The sequence below is a fragment of the Camarhynchus parvulus genome, chromosome 8 (genome assembly GCF_901933205.1).
Source record: "Camarhynchus parvulus chromosome 8, STF_HiC, whole genome shotgun sequence".
NCBI lineage: Eukaryota > Metazoa > Chordata > Aves > Passeriformes > Thraupidae > Camarhynchus > Camarhynchus parvulus.
In genome coordinates this window covers 24,984,248-25,010,174 of record NC_044578.1, presented here as the reverse complement: position 1 = coordinate 25,010,174, position 25,927 = coordinate 24,984,248, and positions in this window count along the sequence as shown.

Here is a 25,927-nt window from a genome sequence, read left to right as displayed (position 1 = left end):
AGCAGCACTGCTGTCAGCAGCTGTGCTGCCGTGTAGTGAAAGATTAATGTGATCCATGAGAAAAAGACAAGGAATATAACACAACCAGAGGCAAGAGTGCTTGTGATGCTGCGCTGGTCTTCACTCTGAGACTGTTTCTGTAGTTTTTATTAAACTTTGATTAGCTGTCAGTGCATTCTAAAGGCCACATCGAGCTGCTCAGCTTTCTGGAGGGCACACGGTTTCCAAAGGTCTCTGGAAGAAGAGATCTAGGGATGCTCACTGGGGATGCTCAAAAACAAACTGGGAAGCAGCTGGAGCTGGTTATTGCCTAACCTTGGGCTTAGTTAGGAGGCACTGCAGGACTCCAGACTTCAGCAAGGCAGAATTTATGAAGTAATATTGGGTGCACATAACAGTGGAGAGTGTTGGAATGGCAGCAATAACAGGACTTGGGGGTGGAAAAACAAAGGCAGGTTTGTTTTCAGGATTGAAGGATTATGGCTAATGCTACTTTGGGAATTACAGCTTGGGCTTTCCAAATTTTCCACCAACACTTGGATCCAAATATTAAAAAGGGCCTTTGAGGTGAAACCCAGATGAAAAACTATGTGAGCTAAAGTGCAGCTACCATGCTAAGACTAGAATTGCCAAGTTTCCATGAAATCCTTTACGTTTTATCCAGGATTCATTATTAGTTCTTTCACAGTGACAGGAACTTTTACAATTCCAGAATTTTCTCTGCTTTTGTTCACCCCTGTCACCTGTTCCTCAAGGTTCTGAGGTCAGTGGGTTTATAACAACTAAATAAAATAAAATTAAAACTTTGTCTACTGTTTAGTTCCTTGCAATTATTGATCAATAATATGAGGTCAGATCAGAGCTATTTAATTTTTTTCCAAATTATCCAACATGACAAAACCTGTGGTGAATTACAGACAAGATAGCAGAGAGTACTTCAGATCTTTCTTTGACTATAAATGTATGGTGTTTTTAATGAAACCTGTTAAATTGATTGATATTAAAGATGAGAATGATTTATGCAAAGACAACAGTTAAAAGAGAACAGCTCTGCTACTCTAGGGTGGCTGTCTAAGCATTATAGGGTACATAAATTCTCTTCTGGTTCATTCCATACTGTTTGCACAGTACATTTCAAATGGAAAGTGGGCAACCCACAGCATTCCTTCCTCTCCTGTTCCCTGCTCTTGCACTCTAGCCAGCACACTGCAGGAATTTGGAAGTGCACAGGAATTTTCTACATCCCTACGCAAAGGAAAAGTCATAGGAACACTTCACACTAAACGTTTTACAACAGGAAATACAGATGTGTTCTTGACTTTATGGAGAAATGTCTGCTCCTTTCTCCAAATATAAAATTCAAGGAGCAATGCTCTGGATCAGATTTACAGGAAGACTGGAGATACAAAGCTACTCTTTAAAAGATGGGGATATCCTGTGTCACTGTCATATTTTCTGAAAAATCCCTTTGCCAGGATTTCTTCTCCTGGGAAGATGAGAAGCCTCAAAAAAGAATGAAAACAATAAATATCTGATTCGCTTCTCCTGTGTTTTGCTGCTTTGGAATGTGGTCTGGAGATCATTTACCAACAGGTGCATGTTTGATTTATGTGAATTGTTTTTACTTAATGACCAATCACCATCAGCTGTGTCAGACTCTGAGTCAGGCACGAATTTTTATTATGATTCTTGTTAAGCCTTCTGTCTGTATCCTTTCTCTTTCTTTAGTATAGTTTTAGTATAGCACTCTTTAATATAATATCATAAAAAAATAAATCAGCCTTCTGAGAACATGGAGTCAGATGCTCATCTCTTCACCTCGTCCTGGGGACCTCACAAACTCAACAATCCTCAGTGTTTTGAGGTTCTTATTATATTCTGAAGATGAGCAGAAATTCTTGAAAAAATCCAGAAGAATTAATGGGAGCGGACCAGAGGTTATCTCATTACCTTGGGGGCCAGGAAGGGAGGATTTGAAGCAGCAGTGCAGATGCTGATTAATGTAAGAGGTTAATAAAGGGCAGGATACACAGAATTATCTCATAATAAGGGCATTCAACTTAAGGAATTAAAAGCCTCAATAAGAAAATTATTCACAATTATTAACATTCACTGATTCTGGTGAATATGCAGTTGTGTTTCAAAGCACCTGGAAAAACAAGAAACTCTTGTTTCAAGGCAAAATTAATCAGACTCAATAAAAGTAAAAGGCTGAGGATGCATGGTCAGCCACCTGCTACTATTTGCTTTGTTCATAGAAAAATATTTTCTTAGCACTATGCTCTATTTTTATTTATTTTTAAAAAATTATTATCATAATTTTCCCTTGCCACCTTCCCCATACACACTTTCTGAAATGAATTGAAATCCATGAATTAAAGAAAGCCAACACCAAGGAAGGTGTTGACAAGATTGAAAAGATGTTCATAAGGAAGCAAACTGTTAAAAATACCCATAATTACCACATTTTAATTTACTAAACCCATTCCAGCCTTGGAGGCCTTTTAATCTTCTCATTGACCCAAAGACCCAAAGATGCAGTAAATGCAGTCTCCCATGGAATAGCTAGAGCAGTCAATCCCATCATTTCTTCTACCTAGATAATTTCACTGCTTTGACCACCTAACAAGGGATAGGAAGAAGGGGAATGGCCTCAACTTGTTCCAAGGGAGGTTGGATATTAGGAAATATTTCTTCACTGCTGGACAAGCACTGGAAGAGGCTGCCCAGGGCCATGGTGGAGTCACCATCCTTTAAGTGCTCAAAAAACAAGAGGATGAGGCAATTTGGGACATGGTTGAGGGACAGGGTGGGTTTTAGTCAAAGGTTTGGTGATCCTGGAGGTCTTTTCCAGCCTTGATGATTCCATGATTCCGTGATTCAGAGACCTGGCCACAAGCAGTGGTCCAGCACACAATTCTGCAGGACATGCTGGGTGTGGATGGTAACTTCCAGAAGAGCTGGTTCTCCAGAAGGGAAGGAACAGGCACACCTTGGAGTGAGGAAATTACCTCAATCTGGCTTTTGCCCCAAAATTTTACATCTTTATGAAAATAGACAAATGAAAAAATTCCCATAAATTGCCATGTCATCTGCAGACTGAGATGAGCTGGTGGTTTTCTAGATCATTGTGTTCAGGTGAGACTGTAAATTCTTAACTCTTGTGAAATTCAAGTTACAGTTCAGCAGTCCAACCAGTTATGTGCCCAACCTGCTGGTCTGAAGACATTTAATATTAATAATGGCATCTTTTCTTCGTTTTAGTATTCCTGTTAATCACTTGTAATGAAATCATCTATTTGATATCCATAACATTAATTAAAATCCTATGCACTACACATGAAAGTGCTCAAAGTGTGTAGAAGTGGTGCTTAGAATGTGGTCCTGGTACCATTAGGTTAATATTTGGATTAATCTTAGAGGTCTTTTCCAGTTTAAATGTTTCTAGGATTCTATAATATCTCCAAATAAACCTCTAGAATTATTCTTTTGTAATATCCCAAGCTATGAGTTATTTCTTGAGCAGCTTTTCTCGTGTCACTGCATCCTTTCCCTTATCCTCATATCTTGAATTTTCAATCTGAATATGAGAAATAGATGGGTTCTTAGAGGAGAGGAATTGTGCTGGATGAGACAGCTCTGAAGCCAATTACACAAGTAATTTAAAGGAGGGAAAATTCCCTTTCTAACCTGTGCTCAGTGAAGGCAATCATCAGGTAGGACTGCATGCTGCTGAAGCAGCTTCTCACTGATTTCAGTGTAACCAGCTTCTCTTTAATTAGTTTTTATTTATTTCAGGATAATAAAAACTAACATATGCAACAATTTAAAAGCATTCTTCTCCTTTTAATGCATTAAAGTGGAAGCACAGCTCCTTTGCATAATTGCATTAGTAAACAGATTAATTTACATTTTAATTTACATTAGCAGTGTAATTGGGATTCCAAAGTGCAACATACAGGAAGGAATGAAAGCAGGAACAAAGTGCCAGCAGCTACTAAAGGATGGAGATGCCAGACTCCAATTAAGACATCCTTTTGTCAAGCCTTATCTCTGAGGTTTGCAAGATTAACTTGAAACAAAATGGCTGGCTTTTATCTCCCCTGTTACTGCCACTAATTCCACAACTTAAAAGGCTTCCTTTGGCGATTTATGTGAGGAAGGCAGCTTCTTCCTCTGTGCCTTTCCAGCACCACTGGCCCTGTCTTGGGATAAATGGTGTAGCTAAGAGGAATATTAATTCTGCCTCAGTGCCCCTTGCTCTTGCCTCAGAGAGGTTTCATTTGTAAAGCTTTATTTTGGAGTGCAGTTTGTTTACACTGAGCAACACATCCCACAGGGTGACGAGTAAATGCATTGGTGTCCTGCAACAGCACAGCTATTTGTGCAAAAAAAAAAAAAAGAGTGGTCAGCTCCCATTTTTGGAAGCTTAGAGTGACCAGATTTGTACAGAAGATGTGATATTTGAACCAGCAGCATGCCCTGGGGATGGTGGGGTCCCTGGGGACAGCATTCCCAGCAGGTCAGGGAGGGATCCTGCCCCTCTGCCCAGCCCTGGAGACACATTCTGATAGAAAGCTTTCTCTTGGTTAGCAGCACTTATTTTTAAAATGGAAATATTTAAGTATTCCAGCTTAATTTAGCTCACACTGAAGTGAGGGGGATTGAGCTTTGCCATATTTATGTCAGGGTACACATGGGTCAGGAGCCAGGGGATCTGTGTCTGAGCAGGGTGTGTCCCACCACATCGAAATTAGTTGTGTTCCATGTGCACAGACAGGGACATCCTTGGTATTTCCATATTTTCCTTTGGCTGTGGTGTATACAGATGCATTTGACAAAACACATCTGGTGTTTCCCTTGCCTTGTCTCTCCCCTGTTGTGACTTTCCAGTGCTATAAGAAGACTTTTGCCTGTGAGCCATTTGACTTCAGCTGAATTTTACCAACACACACAGCCACCACACATCACATCTTGCTCATGCATTAAAATCACACTAAAGAATTCCTAAAAAGCCTTTGCAGCAGAATTTTTGGGGGTTAATTTAGCAAATTCAATGCGCCATAAAGTGATTGGATTGGCTGCAGGTTATGAGGTGATTTAATCAGCCAGTGAACATGGGGGTTATTACATCATCATGGCTGACATTAATTACATCATTCAGGCTGACAGTAATTAATGAAGTAAAAATGAGTGTGATAGAGACAGCACCTGTTGCCACAGAAACCCAAAGTGACATTGCTGAGATAAAGTCCAAGCTCAATTCACCTGGAGTAAGCATTTCTTCCCTGGGTATGCCAGCTTACTTAGAGGTTCAAGGTTTATTACAGAGCCTGGTCCACTTTTAGTGGTGCTTTATATCATGTTGTGCTTAGCTATAAATGGAATAAGTTCAAGAAAGGAGTCTCAGCTCCTCAGCCCTCTGCATTGTTTAGCACCTGTACAAAAATCCTAATATATATTTAAAAAACAAGCCACTGAACAAATACTACCTGACATTATTCAAAATTGCAATAATTCAGCATTTGAAGGAATGTAATTTTTTTTTAATACAGAACAGTTTTGCTGTAGCAGCCACAGTCTGGCTGCTCTATAGCCTCTCTTCCAATCTGTGGACTGTCAAAAAATAAACTCTCAGATTTTTGTGTCAGGTGATGGTTCCAGTAATGCTTTTAAAGAGCTGCCAGTAGCTGGGTGCTCAGGATGCTTGCAGAAACTTCCTTTGAAAAGTCATCTGTTGACAGATGATGTCTCCTCCTCCCCGAGGGCGTGACCCTTTCCTTGAGCTCGCCTTGGACACAGCATTATTATTTCATGTCTTGCAGCTCACTTTCCTGTGGTAAGAGAGTGGTTGATCATGTCATACCTGAACTGTCAGCCTGCTGCAGTGAGCACTGCTGCCTCAGGGACTCAGAGGGATGATTCTCATTAACTCTTCATGAAAGTCAAAACCTTCCATAATGTGTCTCCAAGCCCTGTGCTGAAGGATTTCTTCTAATTCTTCTAGAAGAAGAATTTCTTCTAATGTCTTTCTTGGATTATTTAATCTAATCAATTTAATATAATTTAATATATTACTACAATCAGCCCAGAGATTAGGCCACAGCTGGAGTAATCTGGTATTAACAACTTGCCTATAGAACAATCTTTAAAGGCTTAATATTGTCTCTGTTCATACTAATTCATACTTTACTGTGCACTCCTGATGGACAGGTATTGCTGGCACTTTCCCCTTTCCCAGTGCTGCTACCTCAGCTCAGCTTTGACTTTTGATCTGCTGTGAAATTCTGCTGAACAAATGTTTATTAAATCCTTTTACAATGAGGAAAAAACAACTATAAGGTTGTTAAAATTGAACTGATGTTTTCCATCTTGAGTAGCCTTTGTTGCAGTTATAGGCACTTAAAGTCTTTTAAATCTATGAACATCAAAGACCAGCTACATCCTTGACTGCTAAAGGAAGAACCAGGAAAAGGTTCACAAAGGAGATATTTCCTCCAAATTCTCATTCCCGGCAACCTGCTTTAGCAGGATCAAAACTATCCTTCATGGTTAGTCCCAGATAGGACAAATGTTGTGAAGATTGTCCAGAGAAGCTGTGGCTGCCCCTGGATCCCTGGAAGTGTCCAAGGCCAGGTTGGACAGGGCTTGGAGCAAGCTGGGACAGTGGAAGGTGTCCCTGCCATGGCAGGGGTGGCACTGGATGGGCTTTGGGGTCCTTTCCAACCCAAACCATCCCATGGTCCTGTGAAATCCTGAAATGCCAGCACACATAAATACTAAGAATAGAAATATTTGTTCTCCTAGAGCCAGAAAATTCACCTTTTTGGTTGTCAGCCAATATTGTCTCTGCTGTTTGTAACCAGAATTCAGTTTTCCCTGAATGCAATGTAGAATGTAAATATGATGTGGAACTCTCAATAAGCCCCCCCCAAACAACTCTCATTTAGAGTAAGGTTGTTATTATTTGGCAACATTTGAGAAGTTTTAAATGCTTTATTGTAGAAAACTTATGAACTAAATATCAGATCTCACCAACAAACAGCACTTCACTAAGGGCAAGCCTTGCCTGGCCATCCTGGTGACCTTAGATAGTGATACATCCTTAAAAATGATATTTTATGTTGGAGGGAAGGGTTTGAGGGTAATGCCAGGTTTAAATAAGCAGCCATGGCCACCTACAGTTATTGCAAACCTGGAGTCCCTGTTGTGCACACGGAATAAATAACTCTCGTGGCACAGAGTGCTCCAGGAGTTTGACATTGTGACTCTAATTGCATTTCACAGTCCATTTAATAGTTTCAACCTAATGCATTCCACAAAGTGGTCATACTGATTTTATACATATATATTATTTTTAATGTTACACTTTCTTCCATATATTAAAATATTGTCTGGGAAACCTTTCTGTGCGCTTCTGAGAAAATTATAAGTTACAAAACTTGCAGCCAGACCAATTCAGTGGAAGGTTCACAGATTCACATTTTTAGCACCTGTGCAAACTCTTAATTCAAACAGAAACACATTTTATAACTTTAGCACTCTGTTAGCTAACAAACCAAAATACCCTGGGTGATCTGATCTGCCCAAGAACATGACCCACCTCTATGTCTTTTGTCTTCTTTTCTGCCTAAATCCACGTTCTTACCTCTTCCTTTTTAATTTAGTGACTCATGTAGCTCCAAATACTCAAATTGTCAGCGCACTATAATTTAATTCATATACATTCCACAGCTCATTTGATAGCATTAATGTCAGGTTTGAATGGCCTCTTACAAGCAATGATTCATTAGCACAGCACATTCATTATTATGTTTGTCTTTCAACAGATTTTCCTCCATTTATCTCTCAGCACTGGAGGTTTCTCCAGTGGAATTCCACCTTTTATTGGTGCGATGATAGATCTGTGAACATCTGCTTTTTTATTTGCTGTTTGTTTCGGGAGCAGTCCTGAGGCAGGTTCAGGTTCTGCCAGCACAACAGGGGAGCTGTTTGCTGGTGTTTCATTTCTGTGTGTGCTCTGCTTTTTTTGGGGGGTGTTGCTTTTACCTTGCCTTTGATTAAAACTGAATTTACAGCCTCAAAGTGAAGAGTTCAGATATGGAAGGACTAAGCCTGGTTAATTAGGCAGGACTGAGCAGTAGGATTGGGTTTAAACAAGGCAACAGCTGTACTGGGAGGAATTTACCTCTCTAAAATGTAGATGCTGAAGGTTCTTGCATGAGAAAAATCCTGAAAATCCTGAGAAAAACCTTATATATGACCAAGTCCTTCTGCTTTTCCCAAATCCTTGGCTAAATATATTCACTAATTATAAATAAATAAGTATTTTTCCCATTTTAAAGAATTTACACAATCTCATGAGCAAAGATTTAGCAATTTCCACCTGAAAATTTGTGTCTTCATCATGCAAGAGGATTATTTGTGTAATAATTTGTGTTGGCCACCCATGGCAGGGCCTCACTGCCCTCTCAGAGAAGAATTTCTTCTAATGTCTTTCCCATGGATTTTATTCTTGGATTATTTGATATAATTACTACAGCCAGCTCAGAGATTAGGCCACAGCCTGGAGTAATCTGGCATTAACAACTTGCCTATAGAATAACCTTTAAATGCTTAATATTGTCTCTGTTCATTCTAATTTCTTTATATGTATATTAACTGCTATTTTTGCCATCAATTCTTTAGATACCACTGAAACCTTCCATGTTTTCAGTGTCTTCACCAGCTGCCCCTGAAGACAATTTGAGTTCAGTTCTGAATATAAAGCATCTTTAACCAGTAGCAGTTACAGATGAGGAATCAAAGGCAAAATTAGTGATTAATCTCCTTTTTTCTTTTTGTTTCCTTTCTTTTATATCAGAGAGCATCTTAGATAGAAATTATGTCATTTGATAGATATTATAGGAAAAAAATTAATTTGTGCTGTGTTTTATCAATTTGTACATGAAGGGTTTCTACCAACAATGACTTTATTGAACTGAATGAGTGCAGCAAAGGAATAAAACAATCAGTTCTATTCAAAGCACTCAAGCAGTCACAGTTCTTCCTTGAAACTAAGAAAACTGGGAAAATCCTCCAGCTGTGTAAGGGTATATGGAAGGAGATAGTCTTCTTCCCAGTCAAAGACATTTTCAATGCAAAAAAATAATAAATTAAAGAAGGTTTACACAAGAACATCCAGGAAAAAAAGCCTGCCTGTGGGCAGAACAAACCTGGTCTGAGGAGATGTGGACTGAGAGCCAGCTTGTTTTGCAGTGAGAGCATCCAAGGAAGAACCTTGGCAAACTGGGATTACAAGGGAAAAGAAGGGGACAAACACACAGAGACACAAATCATGACCTGATTTGGGTGCTCAGTGCCAAACTCAGCCTCTGCCTTGGAGAAATCCTTGCCTGCACCTGTAAGTGGACACTGTGCTGGGGCTGCTTCTATTTTATGGGTCTATCACCTGGCTGAAGTTATCCTCCATGCATTCTGTCACTGTCATATTTTCTGAGAAATCCCTTCACCAGGATTTCTTCACCTGAGAAGATGAGAAACCTCAGAGAAAAAAGCCAATATTATCTCGTTTGCTTCTCCCTGTTTTGCTGCTTTGGAATGTGGTCTGGAGATTGTTTACCAACAGGTCATTGTTTGAGTGGTTTCATGTGAATGGTTTTTAATTAATGACCAATCACCATCAGCTGTGTCAGGCTCTAGAAGCAGTCACAAGTTTTCATTATCATTCTTTTGTAACCTTCTGTTTGTATCCTTTCTCTATTCTTTAGTATAGTTTTAGTATAGCATAATTAACATAATATAATATAATATAATATAATATAATATAATATAATATAATATAATATAATATAATATAATATAATATAATATAATATAATATAATATAATATAATATCATATAACATAATGTGATATAACTTGACATAATATATCATAATATAATATATCACAATATATAATGTAATATAATAGAATGTAATACAATGTAATATAATGTAATAATAGATTAGCCTTCTAAGAACATGGAGTCAGATTCTCAATTTCTCCTCCATCCTGGGGACCCAGAAAATACCACAGCATTCCAGGAGCCTCCTGGGCTCCCTACAGCTCCTTCCCAGCAGATGTTGGAGGGGTTGGAGTCATGCAGCAGGATGAGAGCCTGGGAGCAGGACACTCCTCTAGCTGAAAAAAGAAATCCGCATCAATCAGCTCCCCTTGCTCAGGGATGAGCCAACAGGAGGGATTTTAGTGTTTGTATGAGTGTATTTATGTGTTTGTACCGTGTGAAACGAATTCTGTGGTATCAAGAAGAGGGGGTTGTGTAAAACATGCTGGATGTGCATGAGAAGGGCTGTAAGCAGGGAAAAGAGGGATTGGGGTGGATTTGGGAAGGAACAACCATGGAAAACAGAGGGAAAAGGAGGTGAAAGAGAAGGCAATGCTGCTCAGGACAATGGGATGGATCTCCTACATCCCCAAATCCACCAGAGCCAGGTACCTCTGGCACTTCCCTGCTTGGATTTTAGCTGCTCAGAGCAGAGAAATTAAAAATATTTTTAGCTTTTGGTCCCAGAGATGAAGCCACATTTAATTAAAGGTAAAAATACATCCTGGCATAACTTAAGAAAAGGCTCAGTACTGCTTCCTCAATTCTGCCTTGCAGGATTTTTCTGGCTCCCATTTCCAGACATAACTTTTGGAAGTGCCAGAGCTGTCAGCTCAGAGCTTTCTTTCCCCAGCCTGGTTGTTTAAAGGCAATATCAGCATTCCCAAAGCCATTTTAAAACCTTCACAGCACTGGGAATTTTGAAACCTAATTTCTGGTGTCCAGAATATTGCCTGAGGGAGGTGCTTTAAAATCAATGTGGGAAAATCAGTTTCACCTTAAAATGTGAGGTCAAGGAATAAACAATGCTGTGCTACTGAATAATTAAGGCAGGGCATGACTTTCATCAGGAGGCTGGAGAATCTAGCTGCCAGGTTTGTGAGTAAAGAAAAGGTAAATGCAATCTGAGAAACAGTTTAAAAATCTTCAGCGTGTTCTGGTATAAACAAGGATGGAGTTTGGGGCTTTTTTAAAGTATTAGGTCTTGAGAAAAAAGGAGGAAGGACTCTGGCTGCAATCCTTCTTCAGAGTGGTTGAGTGAGCAAGCAAAAATATTCCAATATTTTTAAAACTTTTTACAAGTTTTTTTCCCTCAGGGGCAAAAAAAAGTCCAAGAGGACTGATTTTCATCACTGATTTAAAATGGCAATTGAAAATTGGGGAAAGGAAAGGAAAGGAAAGGAAAGGAAAGGAAAGGAAAGGAAAGGAAAGGAAAGGAAAGGAAAGGAAAGGAAAGGAAAGGAAAGGAAAGGAAAGGAAAGGAAAGGAAAGGAAAGGAAAGGAAAGGAAAGGAAAGGAAAGGAAAGGAAAGGAAAGGAAAGGAAAGGAAAGGAAAGGAAAGGAAAGGAATTTAGATGCATATATATGTTTATATATTCCCTTCTTTCAGTCATAGATTTTTTTTATCTTCCTTTTATTTCACAACAAAAGACATCTTCTCTTAAGAGGAGCAACAATTCAAACATTTCAATATAAGATATACGTGAAAATTTTAATTTTTTGGGTAAAGACACATGTGGATTAAAGAAACTTATTGAGTTTCAAGTTTGCTCTGCATTTCTTTCTTGATGTTACCTTCAATTTCAGATTTGTATTTCACTTCATTGGAACAGAAAGGAAAATTAACTGCAGTGAGCAAGCCTCGGACTATTGGAAGAGAAGGAAATGACATTTGGCACTTTAAATTTGCTGCTCCATTAAATCAAATATTTACCCCGTGGACCACGAAAATTGTATCAGGATAGTGATACTCAGATGCACTTGGACAGAATCATTTTCTGAGGGTGTGAAGTTGCTGTGAGGGATTCTCCTGAGTCTACTCCATCAGGGAGCTGTGCATGGGAAGAACTCCCTTCTTTTCCTGATTTCTTTCTTTATCCCGCACTGAGCACAAGCAATAATATGAAAGTAAGTAGAGCTGATAATTAAGTGTTTCTAGCCTAATGTATCCAGACAAAAAGGTGAATGCAGATGGGATTCATTCCTCTGGGCCAGTCACAATAGGATGTTTATTTCACTCATTTCCAGTCAGGCTCACCTCAGTCTCCACTGAACTCAAATCCTGTGATCCCCCTGTCACACCAGCAACAGAAACAGATTCTGCCCCCACATGTCTGGATGGGATTAATGTGCCCTGCCCACCAGTGCCAGCCAAGGCCTCATATTTTTGTGGTTTTGGTGTGCCAATGAATCCACACAGTCCAAAAAGCCACGGTTTTCCCCATCTTCTATCTGGCTCTCCCCACATCTGCCTGGGAGATAAACCTCCTTTGAGAAAAGTGGAGAAAAACCTGTTTATTTAACAAGCAAATTTCACGAAGTTGGAGAATCCTGAAAAAAAGATTCTTGAAAAAAGATGGAAAAAATATTAAACAATGGCACCTCTCGCTGTTCTGAAGAGATGGTAAATTCAAAGAGATTCCTTTTGTAGCTCAGAGTCCTTTTCATGGATGTGTCCTCAGTCTTCTCTCAGTCTCTGGGGCTTGGGTCTGGTATCAAACAAACTGCAGGCTTCTTCTCCTCTCCTTCACTCTCAGAACCAGTCCTAAAGGTGCAGAACTCAATATTCAGCATAAACAGAGCAGATGACTGAGGATACCAGCAGCATAAAGTCACCCCAGGACACCAGGTTATCTGTGTCACTCAGAAACAGAGAGGAAATGGTGATTTGGGAGTAAAACTCCCTGAAAGGAGATTGTAAAACTCCTGAAAGCAGTTGTCTTCTTCTCCCAGGCAGCTAAAGACAGGAACAAGGGAAACAGCCCCAAGGTGCCAGCAGGACGCCAAAATCAGGTTGGATTTTAAAAAAAAAAAAAAAAAACAGGTTGGATTTTAGGAGGAAAAAAACTTCACTTAAAGCATGGTCAAGCCCTGGAACAGTGGTGGAGTGCCCATCTCTGGAAGTGTCCAAAAACCAAGCAGATGAGGTACTTCATGATAATGTTTAGTGGGCAGGTTGGGCTTGATCATCTTGAAGATCTTTTCCAACCTTCCATGGCTCCATGGGATAAAATACAAAGCTCATTTTGTTATAAAACAAATATTTGGCATCTGTAGCGTAACAGAGAGCAGGAACCTGTGTCCCATAAACAAACAGGGAGGCTCAGACTGTAAGAAGGGAATCCTGTCAGTGCTGTTGTTTGCAAAACATCGAAAAGGTACTGTCCCACCAGAAAAAGTCACCAGAAAACTCATTTTTTGGGTTTTTGATGAATCTATTTAGTTCTGGAGGGTAGCAGAAAGGTGATGAGGTGTCTGGAGTTTTATAATCCTTTTGCTTTTGTGGTACACATCTTGTACCCCACCAATCCAATCTCCACAAAGCCAAAATGTGGATGAGGGAGGAAGGGATTTGATTGTGTATCTTAGTTTATCATCTCTGCTCTGCAGTGAAAATCACTCTGTGAATGGCCAGCACCTTTGAAAAGAAAACCCTGAGATGTCAGATTTTTTTTGGAGGAGAAATTAGGAATTCTTGTTTGGGAATTCGTGTCATTATTTGACAAGGACATGGCACGTTCTTGGGTGGGCTTTTTCAGTCTAATGGTTTGGCAAGGAGAAGTGATGCAAGAGCAAATGTCTGCTGAGGGTTTGAAATGCTGACTGGCTTTGTTGTGAAACACACTTCTAGGGAATAAATTAAAGGAAAAATTGTGTTTTCTACTCACAGTGAGGTAGTATTCCCCTTAATGGCCTGTGAAACTTGAGGAGAAAAATGGACATTGGACTGCAGAGCTGAATCAGGGTGGCTTATAAATATCTTATGGATACCTCACTAAAAAATCTGTTTTACAAGTATTTATTAACAAAACCTCACAAGAAAACTACAGTAGCTGCAGATGCTCATTTTAATTGCAGACAAAATAAAAAAAATGAAAGGAAGAGGGCAAGGTGGTGAGCTCCACAATTGATTTGATGGGATAAATGGAAACAAGAAGCGAGTTCAATGGTTTACAACCCTTTCCATAAACAAACTATTCATAATATCCAATCAAAACCTCACCTGGAGCAACTTGAGGCCATTTCATTTCAGACCTTGTGTGTACATACCCATGTTTTTCTTTAAAGAAGAACCTGGAATTCCAAATGTTTCAAAGCAGCTTCTGTCAAGCTTCTCAGATATGTGCCAAATACAAATTCTTCCTAATTTGTTTTTTTTTTTTTAATCAAATTTCAGCTCTCAGATGACTTTCTCTACCTCCACAGAGGTCAGAAAGGAAGAAATAGCTTCTGTAAAATCTATAGCAGTTATGCAACATAAGAGATCATATTTTCTCTCCTTTATTTCTGCCATAAAACAGTGAGATTAATGACGTTAAGTGTCCAAAGCATTAAAAACTGCAAGAATAATAGACTTTCAGGTTGATGAAGAAGTTCAGATCATTAAAATGAAATTTCCTATATCAGGCTCTTTCAGACTTTCCAATTTTGCACAGGGGAAAGAAGAGGTGACTCCAGCAAGGGCAGAGAAGTGAGTGACCCCAATTCTGTTCTGTATCACTGCCATTGAGGTGTAAATATAAATATATCTTGGACTGAATGGCTAAACAGGACAAACAACCTTAATTTTGAGGAAAAGTACAATTTGGAGTGTTATCATAATTCATAAATGAGAAAATAACTGCTGAATTTCTCTGCACCAAATATTTCTTATTCTAACAGGAAATATTTTCTTCCTTTTGAGAGATACCAAACTTTTCCAAGTTTGCCGGTTTTTGTCTCATCAGTGAAAAAATTGACATCATTTTTATGGATTTCAGTGACATCAATCATAAAAATATTCTGTCATCTGACAAGACTCTACAAAATTTCCTCTTAAGCGATATAAAAGGGAAAATTCTTATATTCTTCCATAATTTGAAGTCTTTCTCATGCCAGTGTTGATGTTAATATTGAGCCAGTGCAAGATTCTGTGAATTTATTTCATTAAAGTTTATTGTTATTATTCTGGCCTAGTAATTTATTAAAAATGTGATCTCAGAATTTCCTGAGTGAATGAAGAGTTATGTTAATACAGACTGTACATGTTTCCACTCCTTGACTTGTCCCAGGGCTTGAAGCCTGTTTTCAGCTGAAAACTTTTTCCTTTGACAAAACCAGCTGGGAGCAGGGGCAAGAAAATTTATTGTACAAATAAACCCAAATTCAGGTCAGTGTCTCCTTCACTGCTGGCATTTGTCCAGGATGGGATCCAAAGCCATAATTCAGTTTGGTACAGATTTTTTCACTGGTCTTATGAACTAAGACTCCCTGAAATTTTCCCTGGAATGATACATTTCACCTTCTGCCTTGCCCCTTGTTCTTTACCCTTGCACAGTTGACTGCCTTTAAAATCTATGCCTCTTTAATTAATTTTAGAAACTTTGTCCCAGGGACACTGTCTTATAAAATCACTTTTTCACAAGGTGAAAGAGAAAACCACGATAACCACTGAAAGTTTCCTGGGTAGGGATTGTTAATGGGGTCACTTTGGAAACTGAGATTCATCAAAATACCTCACAGTCTTCGTGGCCATTAATCTATTGGTTTAAAGACCAAATTTTTGTATCTTTATCAGTATAATAAAATATAATATAATAATATGAATGTCTTTAGATGTGTGCCAGCTGCTCTTCTCAGCCTTTTCTTCACCTTGCAATAAGTCTAAAATACACAGACTGAATCCAGATGTCTTTTGAGAAGGTTTTTCCCTCCACCTTCCCCTCAGCCAGATAATAAATCCAAAGTGTAAACACCTATCTACTAAATTATTGATCAGGATTTGGAAAAAAAAGGAAAAGTACACAAAAATAGATGTATATTTTTTTTTTAATGAAGTATTGTCTGTTGAAATAATTTTCTCTTTTAGTGTTTGGATGTCCCCATGTCTATCTGGATGTGTGTAAGCAGGAGTGTGTGTGTGCATGTGTGTGTGTGTGTTCAGGCATTGTTGTGTGAATATGCATGAGCAGGGTAGAGGTCTGGAGTTCAAAAAGAAGAACCACTCTGGCTGCAAAAAAATATCATTCCTGCTGCACAAGAAATGCCAGGCATGAAAAATGAAAACCTGGGTTTAAAATGGCATTACCACTGATGGTTTTAAAAAATAAAATAAATATCTTTTTTTAAAATGGTACAAAACTGCGCCCTTATTAATGACTTTGGTATTGAATTAAGCTGGAAGTCTTACCTATGTGGAAAATCAAACCAAGTAATAAATTTAGACACATTGGAAAGAAGAATTTGTACATTTGGATAAATTTTTCTTTTAAGTTTTTAAAGAGTGATAGGACTCGAGAGTTGAGAAGTAGCTGAGGGAGCTGGGAAGGGGTTGGAGAATTCCTGAGGGAGCTGGGAAGGGGCTCAGCCTGGAGCAAAGGAGGCTCAGGGGGGACCTTGTGGCTCTGCACAGCTCCTGACAGGAGGGGACAGCCGGGGGGTCGGGCTGTGCTGCCTGGGACAGGGACAGGAGCAGAGGGAACGGCCTCAGGCTGTGCTCAGGTTGGACAGCAGGAGGAATTTCTGCATGGAAAGGGTGGTCAGGCCTTGGCAGGGGCTGGAGTCTTCATGCCTGGAGGTGTCCCAGGAGGGCCTGGATGTGGCACTCAGTGCTCTGGGCTGGGGACACGGTGGGGATCAGGCACAGCTTGGGTTTGGTGATCCTGGAGGGCTTTTCCAATCTTGGTGAATCCACGATTTCATCATTCAGTCAGTAGAACATTTCCAGAACCTTGAACCATAATAGCAATTGATGATGTTATCATTTTTTTTTCTCATTTCAAGATGATTTAAGAGCCTTAATGAGTTTGTTGTAGGCACTGATACCAGTGGAATGTGCTCAGATGATTTCCTTCCCTAAGGCTGTGTGTTGGGAAAGCTCCAGCAGGTCCCAGTGGCACAGCTCTGAATGTGCATCTGAAGTTTTCTCTTTGTAGTTCATTCCAAGTCAGTGTCAACCACTTCAGGACTGGCTTCCTAAGAACTAGAACTGGAATTTGTAAAAGCCCCACATCAGAGTGATCTCTTGTGCTGGACTTTTGGACTTTTGAAGAGCCAGCTTGTGCTGTCAGATCCCAGGGAGAACAAGTGATACATAAGGGGTTTAATTCATTTAGAGCAGTGGAAACAATTACAGGACACAATTGCAGGACAAGCAAAGGACACGAGTTAAAAAACCCACTTTTTGGCTTTTCTGTGATCCAGAGTTTGGCTTCTGACTTGACCTATGGCTTAATTGTAATATTTTTGGCCATAGCCTCATATTTGCAATTTAAGTATTTTAAAATTGGAAGCAGTTCTTGCACTGGGTCACAACACTGGGAAGAACAACCAGGCCAAGTCTTTGCTCTTGAATTCCTTGCAACTCATCAGTGTCCAGGTCCCTTAATTTTTAAACTTTCCAAACTCTTTGAAAGATCTTCTTAGTTTCACACACCTTTGAATTGAACTTTAACACCATTAGGAATAGCTGCAGTTCACAGCTTTAAGAATTGTTCTTAAGAATCTGGGATTAAGGGGCCAAAATAATTTAATTTGGAATCTGCACAAGGCTGAGTCCCAGTAGAGCAATTACCACAGAGCCAGGAGCAGAGAGATCAGGCAAGTCAGAGCTGCTATAAATATTCCTATTTATACAGGAACCCCAGTGCATGTGAGAAATGGGACTGGGGGACAATGCTCATAAATTTTCTGCATCTACAACACACCAAGCACAATATAATCTATGTATCCATGAGGCAGAATGGTCATGATTATGAACTCAATAACCATTTCACACCAAAAAATGCAGAAATTATGCAAGATCTACAGTCATTCAAATGGGCCAGGACTTGATCCTAAATATGTGCTTGGGGTTTGCTTTCTTTGGAAGCCTCAAGGAACTTCATCTCTGAGTCTCCTCCATGGCAAATTTGGTTTCATTTCAGCACCTGTGAAAACCAGCAAAGTGAAAGAGACCTGAAACTAGAAGGCTTTATAAAGTGTCACCACAGACTCCCATTTTTATGTTGAAACTTCTGAAGTTTATACTTTTTAACAGGAAACCAGTATCAAATATTCTGTTTCACATCTGCATTGAAGCAGAAGGGCAGGAGAGTTTCTGGATTAAGGAAACTCATAAAGTTTATAATTTTTATGCTTTTGAATATGGAATCTTGACAAGATCAACTATTCTCTTTCACACCTGCATTAAAACAGAATTGATAACATTTAAAATCTTTACACACACTCTAGAATATTCCTATTTCATTAAAAAATGACACAAACTTGCACTGCCTGAAACAGGAAGTCAGGACTTCCTGTCCACTTACACTTCATTCCTGTCTGCAGGAAAACCAGCTGTGGAATGGAGTTATTATGGAGTTATTATGGAGTTATTCACCAAAAATATCCACCAAAAAGAGTCACCAAAATTACCTCCCAGCAGACATTGAATTCATCTCAGGAGCTTCCTAAGTGTTCACCGTCCTCAAATACTCACAACTCTCTCTTTTCCTTTTAAAATTGGTTCCAAATTAAGATTTAATCCCACAATTTTGTCACGCTGTTAATGACAAACCACTTTCTATTTGATTTATTTTTGAGGTTTTGTGCACTCCTTTCCATCTATTTTGCAAGTCAAAAATTAATGTGAACAATTGTTCTCTGTTAATTATTCTTGTCCCTTCTTCTCCTTGCCTACTGAGAAGCTCAGGTTTAGTCAGTTTATCCTAGAAGACATCCCATAACTATAATTTTCCTTGCTAATAAAAACCTTATTAAAAGCAATTCAGAATTTTCAGAATACTGTAAAACCTTCTGTACATTTGTATCAAAAACCCTGCCATGTGTAAAAGCTGTTTTATCTATGTGTGATTTTAGGAACATGCCCTGCAAGTGTGACCTAAGCAAAATGTTCACTCTTTGGTTTTGCTACACTCTAAGTGTTCTTCTTATTTTTATTTAATTTTGGTTGCAATTCACACTGTGTGCCTAATGAACATATTGAATATCGCAAAGATTCAGTTGGGCTAATTACATTTTAACATGGAAATCATCAAAAGAGCAATTTGGGGGAAGAAATAACACCCCATCTCTGCTGCAAACATTGCTTCCACCACTTGGCAAGGCTGAGACCTTCAGCGGTTTTTCTTTTTCTACCTCCCTGTTAACTCATCTTTTTAAAAATACCATGGGAGATAGGAAATGGAGCTGATCCCACATTATTACAGTAATGGAAGCTCTCTGTTCACAGCCTTTCATTTTGATTGTATCTCTTTCATAAAGTACAGAAAAAACCCCGGAGTCTGAACATTTGGCATGTCCAAATTGCTTTAATTTTGCAATGATTTTACACTTGAAAGGCCAAACAGCACTACTCAATATTTGCTGCAGATTCAACCCTAATTTATTTCTTCTTCCAAACATTTGTTTTTTATTTGACAGCCAGGAAAACACACCACCCACAAGTTTCAGTGGGAACTGGGCTGGAATAATGTTGTGTATTATCTACAAGGCACAGTTCTTTGAGACTTTTTATGAAATATATTACCAAAATGCTTTTGCATTCTATGGGTAATTCTTGAAATAATACAGAGACTGCAAAATCTGATGATTTGCCACATTAAATACATATAAACTCGTGTATATAATAGTTATTAAACTGAATGTTATGCACTCACATGCAATGTGCATAAACTCATACATTCAATTTAACAATATAAATGTGCTATTCCATTTATACATCTACAAACACACTTTGTTTTGCAACCCACCATTCCTTCTGCTCTCCTTAAAGTTTATTTTCTGTGGATTTAGCAGCCTGTGGTTGTAAAGGGTAGCAAAAAAAGTAGGTTAGGAAACAATGGGCCTGAAAATCTGTGATTTAAAGGTGTCGAAAACTGTGATTATCTGGGAATAAAAGTTGTGCAGTGACATTTGTCCTCAAAAAGAACTCAAGTTAGGAAAGCCAAGAAGGTAGCCTGGGAATGTGAGATTTTTAGAGCTATGAGAAGAGACTGTAAAAAACTGGGATGGTGGAAAGGAAACCAATTTAGATGCAGACAATTAGTGGCTGAATTAGAATAAGGAAGGGGTAAAGAAAAGTTTGAGGGTGGTGGGAAGAGGCAGTCGTGTCTCTACTCAGCACAGCTCAAACAGTCTAGAAAGTCAAATGGAATTACCAAAGTAATTCCATTTTCCCTCAGTTGCAGCAGACAACAATCTTTATTGCTTAAACCTCTGTCTCCCAGAATCCACTTGCTTTCATTTCATCTCCTTGATTTCTTCGGACAGTTCTGAAGCTGCCATGAACTATTTCCTGGGATTTTGACATGCCTCCTACCTTGCCAAGGCACAAATATAAAATGAGTTTTGCTTCTGTATTTCACACTCCAGGCAGGTTGGATAACCACGAGAAAATCTGACTCTCAGTTGATATGGTGCAGGTCAACCATGGAGCAGCCAAAAGGTGAGAATACTTCCAGCCCTATTTCCATTTTTTATAAATATTTATATAATTCTAGGTGTTTTCAATCTAATATCATCTTTTCTGCTCAAGAAACACCTGCATGGAATCACAGAGAGAAATATAAACTCAGGAAAATTAACTGCATTTAGTTCTTAGACTTCTGGAAGCAGAGAAAGTGTCAATTCATCTGCACTTCAGACAGTTTTCTTTGATATTTCTGGGAAAAATTACTGCCCATAAGTGCATATTTTTGTCTTACCTCTTTTCCCTTTGGAGTGGATTGAGGGCAATTCTAAGGACTTCTGATTTCCCAGAATAAATGAGTTTTGTGAGTGTCTTAGGATAAAAAAGCCTTTCTTCAGTAAATAAGAGGAACTTCTGCAGTGAATTCAGCCTTTCTGGCATAGTTGTACCTTCAGAATTTGGGAGCATCCTGAAGAAAGGTAATGTCTTCTTGCAAGTGGATTTATTGTTTGGAAAAAATAATTTGGATTTCTTTAAAACAGCTCTGCAAATCTAAGACCTCCCCTATCCTTAGAGTGAATAACTAAAGTAGTTATAACAGCACCAGAACTTGTTGGAAAAAGGAAATGAGTTCTGTTTCCATGACTCAAATGAAATGAAACATTAATGAAAGCAATGAAAATTAATTTGGGTTTTAAGTGCAGGTGGAAAAAAGCATTCACAGGAAACTAAAGCCATCTCTCAGTCCTAAAATCTTTGAAATATTGGAAGAATTTAGGCCACCACCATCCTGCAGGAGATTCAAAGCAATAGAGTGTTCAATATTTACAGCTCCTTTAAAATCTGCTTTTTCTGATTTTGGGAAGCAGCTCCCAGCCATGTTTGCACACAGAGAAAAACCATTAATTAAAAATGCTCACGCAGAGAATCCCTTTAAACCTGAGCAATAAGAGCTGCAAAAGAGTTGAAAGCAAACATCTGCAGCTACTACTATTCCAGGTTATTGGTAATTATTCCCTTTGGAATTTATTAGGCTTGTGTAGGCAAAATAAACCCTCCAGTTTAGAGCAGGCAATAGAATTCCCTCCCCTGGCACCCGTAAAGCTCCACGGCTCCTGTCTGAGCGCTTTAGGAAAGGTTGGGTTGAATTCCCCAAAGCCAAATCACAGCACAATGCAGGGCTCTTGTTCCACTTTCCAAGCATTTAAGGATCTTTTCCAACCTCCACAAGATAAATCTATCTGCAGCCAGAGTCTTCCCAGCTCTGGAAAAACCCCAGGTGCTGAATAATTCCAAATCTCTGCCTAAAAATGAACTGAAATGCAACATAGGACTGATACACTCACAAATTATCCACAACAACTTTTTTTAATTTTAGCCTGCTTAATCTGTCCACTCTAATTCCTCCTATTGCTCCTCTGCAAGATTTTTATTGGATTATTGATCCTTCAGAAAGTGCTACAACAAGTTCCCCTGTCATTATTTTAATGAAGGCAAATAACTTTTAAACAGAAAGGGCTACAAAGCATTTCTATTATGCAGCAAAAACATGGTTTAATTTCAAGATTTTTCCTTTCTTTTTTTTCCAAAATAATTGATTCACAGTATTTTTCAGTTTTTTCACAAGTGTTTGGATATCAATTTAGTCTTTAAGAGCTGAGATTAAAAAATGATGTAAATATTTAAATGTTAAGCAGAGTTTGCTCCCATCCCCACTATGTAGCTGAAACTCTCCCAGGGAGATCTTCAGATTTATGATTTTTTTCAATTTTCAAGGCCTTGGATGAATTATCTTGTGCATAAATATGATAAAATGCAGAACTTAAGCTCTCAAAAAGCATTTATCATCATTTCCTGTGTAATTGTTTATTGATTGATTGATTTATAACTCAAACAATGTTTGATTTTATAATGTCATCCATGATCTTTATTTGCTATTAAAGCAACTGGTAGTAAAAGACCCTCCCAATCTTTTAAAATGCCTTATAAAATATAAACTAGTAAATATTGCTTATCTGGAGCCATACGTGCACCACTAATTAATTGATTGGTTAATTTAGGATGAAAAAGCCCTGTGATTCCATAGAGCCCAGACTCCTCTTCAAAGCAGGTCAGACCAGATCAGGATTGTTCTGAGACTTGACCAATGAAGTTTTGAAAATCCTTAGGGGTGGAGATTTCTGGGCAAAATGTTCCAATATTTGATCATCTTCAAAGTGAAACACAACAAAACTAAAACCAAAACCAAAAAGAAACAAACAAACAAAATCAAAAAACCATCCCGACCCCCCAAACAATATTTCATTAATTAATTGCATAATTTAAATAATGAATTTAGCTTTCATTGTGTTCTTACTGTCTGTGTTGTCTCTCACCCCATCACTGTTCACCACTAAGAATTTGAATTTGTGTTGTCTTCACCTTCCTGAGTTATTTATTCCTAAAGCACCCCATGATTTTTAATTAATAATTTAATAAATCATTTCCTTGTCAGTACCGTATGGACACAGGCCAGATTAATAATTCTAATAACTATTCAAAATCAATAAATAAACAAAGAGACACAGCATTTTCCAAAGTTTAAGGCCCGTGGATCACCAAGAGAATTAATAAGTCATTAGAACAGTATTGCCAACGTTTTTAATTACGGCAGGTTTTTTTGGGACTTTGTGTAGGGAAAGGGAACATCCTTCTTCCCTATTCTGGAATGAACAAATTCAGCACTTCTAGATGATCCTGGGGTATTTCCAAAGCTGGATGTGAGCCAACACAAGCAATATAATTCCATTTATGTTTGTCTGTCCAGGGGATCACTGCACGTGGAATTCAGTGATTCGTGGGAAGCTTTGAGTTTCTACTCCACACTGCCAATTTTCCTGCTCTGTCTTCCTTCTCTTCCTTCTTCCTGCAGCAGAAAGGGTTGTTATTCTTATTAATACCCTATTATCCTTATTATTTCTCTATTATTCTTATTATTACCCTTCTTATTAAAGCCTTCTTGGGAAGGGTTTCACCCTTCTTCATCAGGAGAGATGCTCTGCACTACAGAGACTCCCTGGTTATTACTGAATGGGCCAAAATTCCCAGGACAAAACAAAAAATCACTGTTGCCACTTAATGTCCAGGAGGTGAATGTGGATTTGCACCCTGGAATACAGAAACACAGAATCACAGAAGGGTTTGGACTCACCCTCTCAGTAAAGAGCTTCTTGCTATGACAAATCATTTATTTCCATTTTCCTGTTATCAAATAATAAAAAGAGGGTAATGAATATGGAGATTATTCAATAAATGTGGAATATAGGAAATTCTAGGTTGCTCTGATGCCCCTGGCAGCCCATGAATTGAACTTGGAAGCATTTTTCTCCTTCCTGGTAAGCAAAGAGATGGTACCCAAAGTTTACTTTGTGTGTTTATCTTGGAATACCAATTAAAATCTGAAAACTCTTTAACTCTGTGTGTTGCAGTTAATTCTGATCCATTCATTCATTTTAGGAGCCTGTATGGTATTTAAGGTACCTATTTGCACACAAAGTTTTCAGTCCCCAAAAGGTTCCAGATGCAGCAAAATTGTCACAATTAGATTTGGTTAATTAATATGAAACCAGATAGTTCAGCCACCAAAAGCTGAATGGAATGCAGGATTCTCAAGTAAGGGCAGAAAAATTCTGTAAATGAAATTTTGATGATATCATGCACCTTACAAGTTGCACTATATTCCCTGAATAGAAACTGAAATTTGGAGTTCTTCCTTCTCAAGAACTGTAAGAATTATTCAAACAACAAAAATGAGTTCACCCAAGGACACAGTTATGGTGAATTGAATACAACAACACTAGGACAAAGTTTAATCTCAAGAGGATCAAAATGGCATTTTATATAAAACCTAATTTGCAGCTCATTACCCGGACAAAAATCTTGCGTATGGCCACCCTGAAATGTGTTTAGCAGAGGAGGCAGAAAGAACACCCTGTTTTTTTTTGTGCCAAAGACATGGGTGATTTGCTTCCACACATTTCCTCCCTTTGTGCCACCGTCCTTTCCTTTGCCAGGTACTTCTGTGCATGCTGGAAAACTCCTCTCTTTGATTACCACGTCCTGCTGACAAAATGCTGAGTCCATTCTGATTATTAATGATAATGAGAAATTAAGAAATCAGATGAGAGGGTCCATAAATCCTTGGGAGAGAAGGCCCAGGCTAAATGTTGGTGTTGTTGTGGTGATTATCAGAGCTAATACATCCTCCCTTCTCTAATAGCAACATGAGGCCAGGTTCTCAGGGGGGATGAATCATTCTGGTTCTTGTTCTATAAAGGATTTTGCTTGGCTGGCAGGTTGGGTTTGTTTTATTTCAGAATTTTTGTTCTATACAATGAATTAAGGCCTCTCTCCTCCCACAGCACAGCTCCCCCATCATGGGAGCTCTGACTTGTGTAATTGAATATATCTTTTCTCCAAAACCCAACCATTGTGTTAATACCCCATTTTTCAAGTATTTTCACATAATAACTAAATTTAAAATCCTTTATTTTTTTCTATATTAATTTGGTTATCTGTGGCACAGCCAAACAATGACCTGAAATTTTAATTTTTAAAAAAGACAAACAAAACTGAAAGACTGACCTGAAAATGCCAGCTCTTTCACCTGCAGGCTTTGCTGTTAAATCAAGAACCTACCCCAGTAAATCCCAAGAATTCAGGATGCTGGAGACAGTAATATTTCTTTTGTTAGAGCAGCAGCTCTGTCTCGTTGAGAGCACAGACCAAGGTGTCTTGTAACTTGTCCAGTCAAGCATTGAAGAAAAATGACTCAATCCATTTTCCAAATCTGTGTGCTTTCTCTCCAATTATTTCTTAATGTGCTTTTTGACAAATTGTCAGGAAGGGAAGTTAGCAGGCTTGGCTTCCCTGGTCAGACATGCCAAGCAACAAGGAGCCAAGACCTCTGAGTGGGAATCCAGCCTGGAAAGGTGGTGCTGAGCAGGCTTGGGGTCTGGAATATCAGGGAGAAAACAAACGTAGGTAATGATGACAGTGCTGTCCTGCTATCTGCCAAAAAGAGGAGGAACTGATCAGAAAAAATATTAATACTATGTTTTTAATAAAGAAAATGCATAGAGACTTTGTTTTGGTTTTATGGTGAGAGAACCAGCCCATAACATGGCGTTGTATATGCATTCTGAAGTGTTTGCTTTAATATTTTCAATAAAAATAATGTCTAAGCCAAGTGGTTAGAAAGTGCATGGAATTTGCAAACAAAAAAACCCCAAATAAATAAATAAATAAATAAATAAATAAATAAATAAATAAATAAATAAGAGAAGTTTTTGCTTTAGTTTGAAAGGAATTTCCTTATATTAATATATAAGGATATATATATATATATAAATTAACTAATAACATAATTAGTACAGAATATTATATTATAA